This window comes from Glycine soja, chromosome 6, assembly GCF_004193775.1.
Source record: "Glycine soja cultivar W05 chromosome 6, ASM419377v2, whole genome shotgun sequence".
Classification (NCBI taxonomy): domain Eukaryota; kingdom Viridiplantae; phylum Streptophyta; class Magnoliopsida; order Fabales; family Fabaceae; genus Glycine; species Glycine soja.
Genome location: NC_041007.1, coordinates 37,416,324 through 37,425,350, shown reverse-complemented (window position 1 = coordinate 37,425,350; position 9,027 = coordinate 37,416,324). Strand labels below are relative to the sequence as shown.

The following is a 9,027-nucleotide window of genomic DNA, read 5'->3' as shown; positions in this document are numbered from 1 at the left end:
ACATACCAAACTTCGAAGCAAGTACCTGCTGCTCAAAAGGATTTGATATGGGAGGATATTCAAGTATTTTAGTTTTCATCTTTCATTTTCTTTATTAGCCAAAATTTTTAATTTACTAACAATAAAACCTAATTTATTATTTGTCAGACTGAATTTGATATCCCTGAAGCAACTAACAGTAGGACAAAGAAGAAAATACTTCAGACTGTCAAGGAGCGGTGGAGACAATTTAAATCTGATTTGAAGAGTAAATGGGCACTTGCAGCCGACAATGATAGCAAGGAGAAATAGGCCCAGTTTTGTTAGACCCGCAGAGACCCCTCGTGGGAGGTATGTACTTTGTCATTTTAATTGTTTTCCACTAAAAATTCAGTTATTATAATACATTGTAATAATGAGTTTCATTAATGTTCGATTGTTGCAGGATGTGCGGAAAAAGGCACAGCCATCCAGAAGCAAAACACCGCCCCCCACGTGTTGTCTCGTGCGGATTCTGAATATTTAGAACAGAGACCCCTCGTGGCACTGAGGTCGTGATTGACCCTCCATCTCCTATCAGACGACACGTGAAGTGGAAGATGGCCTGCACCAAGAAACTGGGCAGATGACATTTGAGGCAGCAAAGGAAATTGCTGAGAAGATTGTAATTCATTTTCAATTAAGAATTATAATTATCTTTGTTAATTCTATGAATGAATAAACAAATATATGTGTTTTGTACAGGATTCATTGGAGGAGCAGGCGTCACAGGGTTCCTTTGTCCCCCATGGACGTCAGGATCTCCTGACTGTTGCCATTGGGCGACCAGAACACCCTGGCTGTGTGCGTGCTATTGGAGCTAGTGTGACCATAAAGCAATACTTTGGATCGGCTCCACGAACCTCCCACATTCCTCCATGGCTCCCGAAGAACTCGAGCAGCTGACTCAACAAATCAGGGACCAGCTAAAGGAGTCGATTACATAAAAAGTGACTCGGGGCTTGAGGTTTGTGCCCCAGCTGCTCGTGTCAGCACAAAGGGGAGTTGTGTTGATCCCTCAGCGACCGATCCAAACACGGGTGACTCAGACAAATGCGGGATGTACATCGAAGAAAATCCTTCTCGCCCAGTTGCCCTAGGAAGAGTTTATGAGGGATCCACAGTGGTTCACAACATCCCTTTGTTGCATGGTCAAGTGAAGGTTGGTGTTGAGGAGGTTAAAGATGCAGATGCTCTCATTCATGTACGCACTGACGAGGTTATTTTAGTGGGGCAGACACTTAACACCTTCCTTGCTTAGCCGACAGATCTCATGAAGCATTTATCAGAATAGGTATTTTACTCTCATTATATGCTTATTTTTTTCAATTGAATTGTTGGATAAACAGGCAGTTGTGTCACCAACAAAACTTGCAAATAGGTCGGATCATGAGGTAGATGATCCCCTATATTTGATGACATTGACCATCCCACAACTTTTTTTGAAGCCTCTCCAGGTTATGTAGGATGTTACCGTGTTCAGGGTGTTAAATCTAGACTTCCCGTTGTACATAAAGCACGAAGATCTGTCTAAAATTGCACACAGTGGTCAATGTCTCAGCATATCTATTATACAATTGTGGATTCTGTAAGTCAATTTAGATTATTGTTAATTACCTAAGTTATTATTTTAAATTCATACATAAGTAACTTTGTGTTAACAATAATAGGTATCTGACTAAGACAAGTATGCGAGCGGGGAATTCCAATGTGTATGGATTCCTCGAGCAACAGTCCATTCAGAGATTTGGGCAATCGCAATATGAATCAGAAAGTTACATGAAGAGTTGGATGCAGAATTCAAAACACGATGTCTACCTTGGAGCCTACCAAAATGGGTAAGTAAAACTGAACAACTGAATTTAAATAATGTATAATACTACAATAACCCTTATTGGTCTCCATTGCAGCGCACACTGGCAAATGGTCGTCATTTTGCCTAAGGAAAATCTTGTTGTCTGGTTTTGTTCCTTGCATAACAGGCCAGACAACTACCTTAAAGGAATAATTAATAGGCCAGTGTTGTTTTTCAATACATTTGCATTATCATTACTCAACAACATCAATATTTTAATATCCCTTGTATTCAACAGTGCTTTGAAAGGACTTGATGATACTCCATAACCTAAATCCAAGGCTGGTGCTAGGTGGATTGTTGTTAAAGTAAGTGATTTAAAGAAAAATTCTATTTATATATATTTTATGTGTCTGTACACTAATTGTAGTTAACATTGAATATCTAAATTTCATTATGTATTCAGTGTAATAGACAAAAAGGAAGCATTGAGTGTGACTATTACTTGATGCACTGGATGTCGACTATAATCTTAGGAAGTTTCAGGAATAATTGAGAAACAATAATTGTTTATTTCAAACAAATTTTATTTTCTTATCATTGGTATTACATTATTAACTTATGTTTTAGTTGATCATGCAGTTTTTAATGATGTTAGACCATTGGAAGTAGAGATATTGAAGGCGTTTCGCATCCAGTGGACACAGTATTATCTCAAAGTTAGAAATCAAACTTAGGATGTTAGGGAACTATGTAATTTTAGATTACTTAATTAGTTTACTAACTTGCTTTACATTTATTACAATTGCTATTTCATTTTAACATTGAATATTCTTTATTGATAGTTATTAATAAATTATTTATTCATAGTTATTAATTGATTTTTTACAATTCATAATTTACTAGCTAGTTTTATGCTAAAAACTGTTTGAAAGCATAATCCAAATGATATATGTTGTGTTGTGTGGTCTGATTTGAAATTTACAAGTTAAATTTTGGGTTATTTGTAATAACAGAAAGTGTATTAAAAAAAATTCCTAATAACAACATCGGTTTTTTAAAAAACCGATGTTAATATCAAAAAACGCTAACATCGGTTTCTGTAAAAAACCGATGTTAACTTATATGTTAACATCAATTTTTGTTAAGAACCGAAAAAATGTTAACATCGGTTTTCTATAGAAATTGATGTTAACGTATAAGTTAAAATCGGTTTTTGAGTGAAACTGATGTTAACATTTGGAAGTTAACATCGGTTTTTATAGAAAACCAGTGTTAATGTATAAGTTAACATTGATTTTTTACAAAAACCGATGTGAACTGTCAACATTGATACATTTTTTTAGGTGTAATTCTTATTATATAACATCGGTTATTTAAATAACCGATGTTGTCAATTTTATGTTCACATAGGTTTTAAAAAAACCGATGTTAACGATAATACTTTCAACATCGGTTAAAAACCGATGTAGAAAGTCATAAATAACATATGTAAAAAACATATTTTCTAATAACGTAAGTGCCCCACATGTGGGGTATCACGGTACAAAGTCCAGGATAACGAATTCGATGATGATGCAAGCAAAAACAATAGTCGTCCAGTAAAGGTGTGTTGGTATCTTCCAATAATAATAAGGTTTAAGTGATTGTTTGCTAATGGACATGATGCAAAAAGCCTTACATGGCATGCAGATGGCAGAAAAAGTGATGGATTGCTCCGACATCCAGCCGATTGGTGTTGCTTCAGGTTGAATAAATCCTTTTGGTAACTTAAGCACAAACCATAGTTCATGCCACCAGGTGTGTACATTTTTCATGTTGTACATATAACCCCATAGTCGGTATGACATGACCATCATGTTCTTCGCCTGATGGGTTCACAACAGTTTCAACATTGCTCCCTTTTATGTTAACATGTGCACCTAATACCTGTATATTTTCCTCAATTAGGGGTGAGTACTCTGATCCCATTTAGGAAAACTCAATTTTGATGGCATCCCAAATGGGATCAGAGTACTCACCCTTGATTGAGGAAAATATACAGGTATTAGGTGCACATGTTAACATAAAAGGGAGCAATGTTGAAACTGTTGTGAACCCATCAGGCGAAGAACATGATGGTCATGTCATACCGACTATGGGGTTATATGTACAACATTCCTAAAGGACACACCTGGTGGCCTTGGGAAAAATTTATGAGGGGGGTCATGCATTCACAACGTGGCTTATGCCGATGATGTGGTAAGGGTCAGTGTTGAAAAAGTTTTAGACGGTGACGCCCAAGTCCCATTCCCGACATCAGAAATACACTATGTCAAGCAAGCCCTTCACACATTCATTGCATGACCGACAAATCTTGTGAAAATTGTGGCACAGGAGGTAAATTTTATTTTGCTTAACATGTATTAAGACATTCATAGATCAATATAAATTAATTACTCACATTAGTTTAATTCTTGTTTTCATTAACCATATAGAATTCACATATTAGTCCAAAGAAACTACCTGAACCACCTCAAAGGCAGAATAATGTTTCTGCAGATGATCCCTTGCGTCAGTTGATTAAGAGCCTATATGACATTTATGAGAAACCCATTGAGTTGATGTGGGATATCAAAGCTACAATTAACAAGTTAAGTTTTATATTGTAACTCATTTAATGTATTGTAAACTTTGAATGATAAATTTTTTATCGTTGTATATACATTGATGTTTTATTTTTCTAACCAGTGCAATGAAGACAATAAAGACCACTGTGGATGGTAAAAATGATCAAGGAACTCCTAAGTGGATTAAAGTAAAGGTTAGTCATTTAATTAATTCTTATTTCTGACTAATACATGTTTACATGGTAACTTCAGTACACTTGTTAGATTCAATTATTATTTAAATTGAATGTAGAGCCATGTTCAAAGCGGGGGCTATGAGTGTGGCTATTATGTGATGCATTGGATGTGGAACATAGTAAGCAGGGGTTTAAAGAATGATTGGAGCATGGTATGTTTGCTTGAACAACTTTAAATTAATAGTTGACTATCACTTTTTAATCATTTTACATGTACGTGACATATTATTTGTATATTTCATATTTTGTAGTGGTTTGCTGATGACACAACATTAGACATCGAGACAATAACAACAATTCGCAAGAAATGGGCAACATATTTTGTAAAAGTTAAAAACATCCGATGTAGAAAGGTTTAGATGATATAGAATGAAACAATGGTGAATTTGATGGTTACTGTACACATTAAAAACACGATTGTACAAATATTGGCATTTATTTGATAATACATTTTTATATTTGTCTATTTCATTTTGTCTCCACCAAATCTGTTGAAAATGCATTGTATTCGCAATAGGAAGTTGTGTGGATAGGATAACTATATTTTGTGCGTCCAATGTGCCAATTTTGTAGGTCATTATGTAGAAGACTATTTTGATAGCCATGATGATATCCCAATTAATCTGAAGCTTGTTTACTTATCAGACCCATGCAAGTTAATATGAAGGTTTTATTTTTTCTATATTTTTGTTTCCCAATTTTCTATTAATTAATACTAACAATTATTTGAAACCATGTCGTTGATGCCTAAAAATCACAAATCTCAATGAGAGGGTGGAGTCATGCATGTCTGAGGAGGGTATCTTGTGGTGAGGATGGAGCCTAGGACCAATGAGAGAAGGGTCATTGGAAGGGTCAACTGTAGGGGTGGTCCTGCACTTGGTTAGGTTCATTCCTTTCCTGTTACTGAACATTATGTTATTGTGCCTAAAATGCCGTTGAGGTATTGTGCTCAGAATTTGCTCAAGGTTGAGCCTACTCCGTTGTACAAGTTTGAGTGGCACCTTGAGTCCAAAGCTTTAATGCATGCCATGTGCAAGACTGGTGGGAAAATTGTAGGTTAATTACTCATCTCTCTGTATCTCTAATTAATATATATGATGATGTATATTGATAGGACAAAACTTTGGTATTGTTCTTCATACATAATTGAAATTTCATTTATCTTAGTATTATATATATGTTGAGTTTTAATGCAATTTATTTTGCTGATTAAGAGTGTAACGTAATATAAGTTTTTGCACAAATATATTATTCATATGGTGTTTGTTTGATTGACTTATTAATCTTTATGTTATGGACATTAATATTAATAATGGATGTGTGATTTTGAAAGTTGGCAACTATGGAAATGCCTCTGTTTTTTACTTTCAATTTCATAAATACATATAAGGAGCAAGATGAAGATGGGAGGGTGACAGCAATTATTGCCGATTGTTGTTAGCATAATTCTGATAGTACCATTCTTCATAGGCTTAGGTTACAGAACCTTCGTTCATTTAATGGTGAACATGTTGTACTTGATGCTAGGTAATTGATGTTGATATATAAATGTCTTCGTCTTTTATAAATGATCATATATAAATAAATACGATTGACTTCTATGTATGAATGAAATTATTCTAAAATCATGGTTTGCTTTATATTGATTGACAAGGTTGGTCGGTTCAGAATACCACTGGATGGAAGTCCATATGGAACACTAGAGGCGGCATTGGAGCCAAATGAACATGGGATAGGAGGCATCGACATATGTAGTATTGGAGCCAAATGAACACTAGAGTATACTGTCTCCAAGTAGAAGTCCCTTCCACTTTGCTAAATATATTTAAGGAAGTTATGCAGCCCCATTACCCATACATGAATTAAAAGATAAGCCTAATTAGTGATACAACTTTTTATATGCATGCTTCTTTTATATTTTATGAAGGAGGGCATATATTATATGGATGCACATGCACCATCAGTGAACTCTTTACCCATGTTGCAGGAAGTTATTTGTCTTGACTATGGCGACAAAGGCTTTCAAGAGACATTGGTATTTTGCACCAAGTGTAAGGCTTAAGCGTTGCATAGGTACTTAATATCTACTCCCTCTCTCTGCTTTCTTGGATGCACTTCTTTTTCATGCACGAGTGTAAGAAGCGCATATGTAGCAAGTTTTTGTCATCATACTTAGTTGAAATGCCACTACCACTAATGCTACTTGAAATTCTTTAGAATTTCTTTTTCAGTGAAATAAAGGAAGTGGGATTGTACTCTATATTGTTGGCAAATTACAAAAATCATTGGAATGATACTCCATGCTTGGTATTAATACCCTGATCACATGGTGTACTATAGTATGTACTTAAGTAGTGATTTTTATATCCATCTCTAATATAAAGCATATGTATGCTTTTCGATTTTAATATAAGTGCTTTTAAAATTATGATTTTCTTCCTTAGCCAGCTTTTATCATCAGTACATAGCTGATGGCACCTCTCGTTTTAATTCCATGCATACAATCTTAAAATTTATAATGGTAATGAAGGTGAGACTTGAAAGTGCTCCAGCATAGTTGGGTTTGGATAAACCAAAGGATTGTTGAAGGTTGAGTTTGGTGCCCCAGCTAGGAGAATTGTTTATGTGACTTTTGGTGGCACCACCATGCCAGTGGAACAAAGATGTGTTTGTTATGTTGACAATTTCAGTTCAAGTCACAGAGGGGCCACATCCACTAACTATGTTGCACTTGCCTTGTTAATGTCGAATAAAACTTCTGCAAATGTTTATTTTAATTAGTATGTGAAGAATAGTTTGGTGGTTCTGTCATAGGTATTTTCTGAAGGCTAGATATGCTATTATCTTTCTGTACTGGAAGTGAGTTATGGACCTGCAATGTAGCCTTGTCTTATGCTTTATTTATGTGGTGATTAACTATAAATAATTTGTATAGGAGAAGTTTCCATCCATTTTTTAGATCCTTTCCTAATGATCCCTTACTTGAATGCTTCAAGCCCAACCATAAGTCCAACATTCAAGGTTTTAAGTTTATGCTTTCTTCTCTTCTCAGCATTAAAAAATATAAAATAATGATTCATGAAGGCTAACAAAGTATATTTTCCTTATAAAGTATGTGCTTGCTATTTTCTTTGCTAGTTCTCTGACTACTTAGATTTATATTTAATTGGCTATTTTGTGACGTACTGGCATTGTTAATTAACATGCCTACTTCATTTTTTTCTTGGGTTGCTATTTTATGTAAACACCTAAACTTGTCTTGATTTTGATGAATTTTTGTCCAATACTTCAGTTTGCGAGGCTTATTCTGAAACAATGAAGAGGGCTATCATTGATCATCATTCTGTATGATCTATAAATTGGATTTTTTGTTCTACATTTATCTTTTTTTTTGTGATTTCATTGTCTTTTTTAAATAATGGAACATTAGTTATATTTGGATTAGTTATAGTCTCATTGGGGTTTTCATTCTACTGCAGCCAGTGGCAGGTGGTCTCTTGTTGAAAATTCCATTAAACACCTTATTTGAGTATCTCCAAGTTGGTTGTAGTCGATGTTTGTAATTGTATGTATTCATTTGATGCAACAAATACTGAAATATCTTATACTACACAAGGTCTCATTCTGTCTGTCTAGGTGTTTATTGGTAATTGACCATGGAGGTGGATAAAATTATTGTATCTCCTGATTTTCATGTATTCGTTGATTGCAAGATATTGAGCCACTTATTGTTTTATTGTAACTTTTAGGTGTTTAATTAGTATATTTGTCCGTGCTGATTAGTCATGGTTAATTGCCTTTGGTTTTTACAAATGTTACAAACAATTGCAATGTGAATGAGGTGTATTGGTCCACATGCAATGTTCTATGTTGTTGTTGCAGTGTCTGACTATTATGTTCCTGGGAAGGAAATGGTATAAATACAAAATACGCTTCCTTAGTTCTTCATTTCATGAAATTTTTAATGTCGTATTGACTTTAAAATTGGTTTACTTGGTTGTGCAATTGGCTGAGGGGAAAGGGTTTATGAATAATTTTCCACTGCTGCTTGCATCAAATATATTTAGAGAATTTGCCTGTAGCTTCATCTGTGAACAACTAAACATAAGAAATGTCACATACTTGGTTATGCCAAAAATGTTGTCAGTGCTCAGGAAAGATTGGGCTCCTTTGGCTTTCTCTATATCTTTCAAGGTATTGATGATATTTAGAAAAATTAAAAGGATAAAAAACTTTTTTACTTCCTGTAGAGTTAAATTGATTGACAATTTATGACGTGTTATTATGGAAATTTGATGGTTGTTGACTTGCAGTGTTGTTGGATCAAGTGGCCTCGGAATAATTAAGAAATGGGGTTTAATTAATT

At 34.7% G+C, this 9,027-nt stretch overlaps 1 pseudogene; it reads left to right on the top strand.

Moving 5' to 3' along the window:
* The first annotated feature begins 3,815 nt into the window (after positions 1–3,815).
* LOC114416188 lies at positions 3,816–6,432 on the top strand (annotated as a pseudogene).
* Positions 6,433–9,027: the final 2,595 nt, after the last annotated feature.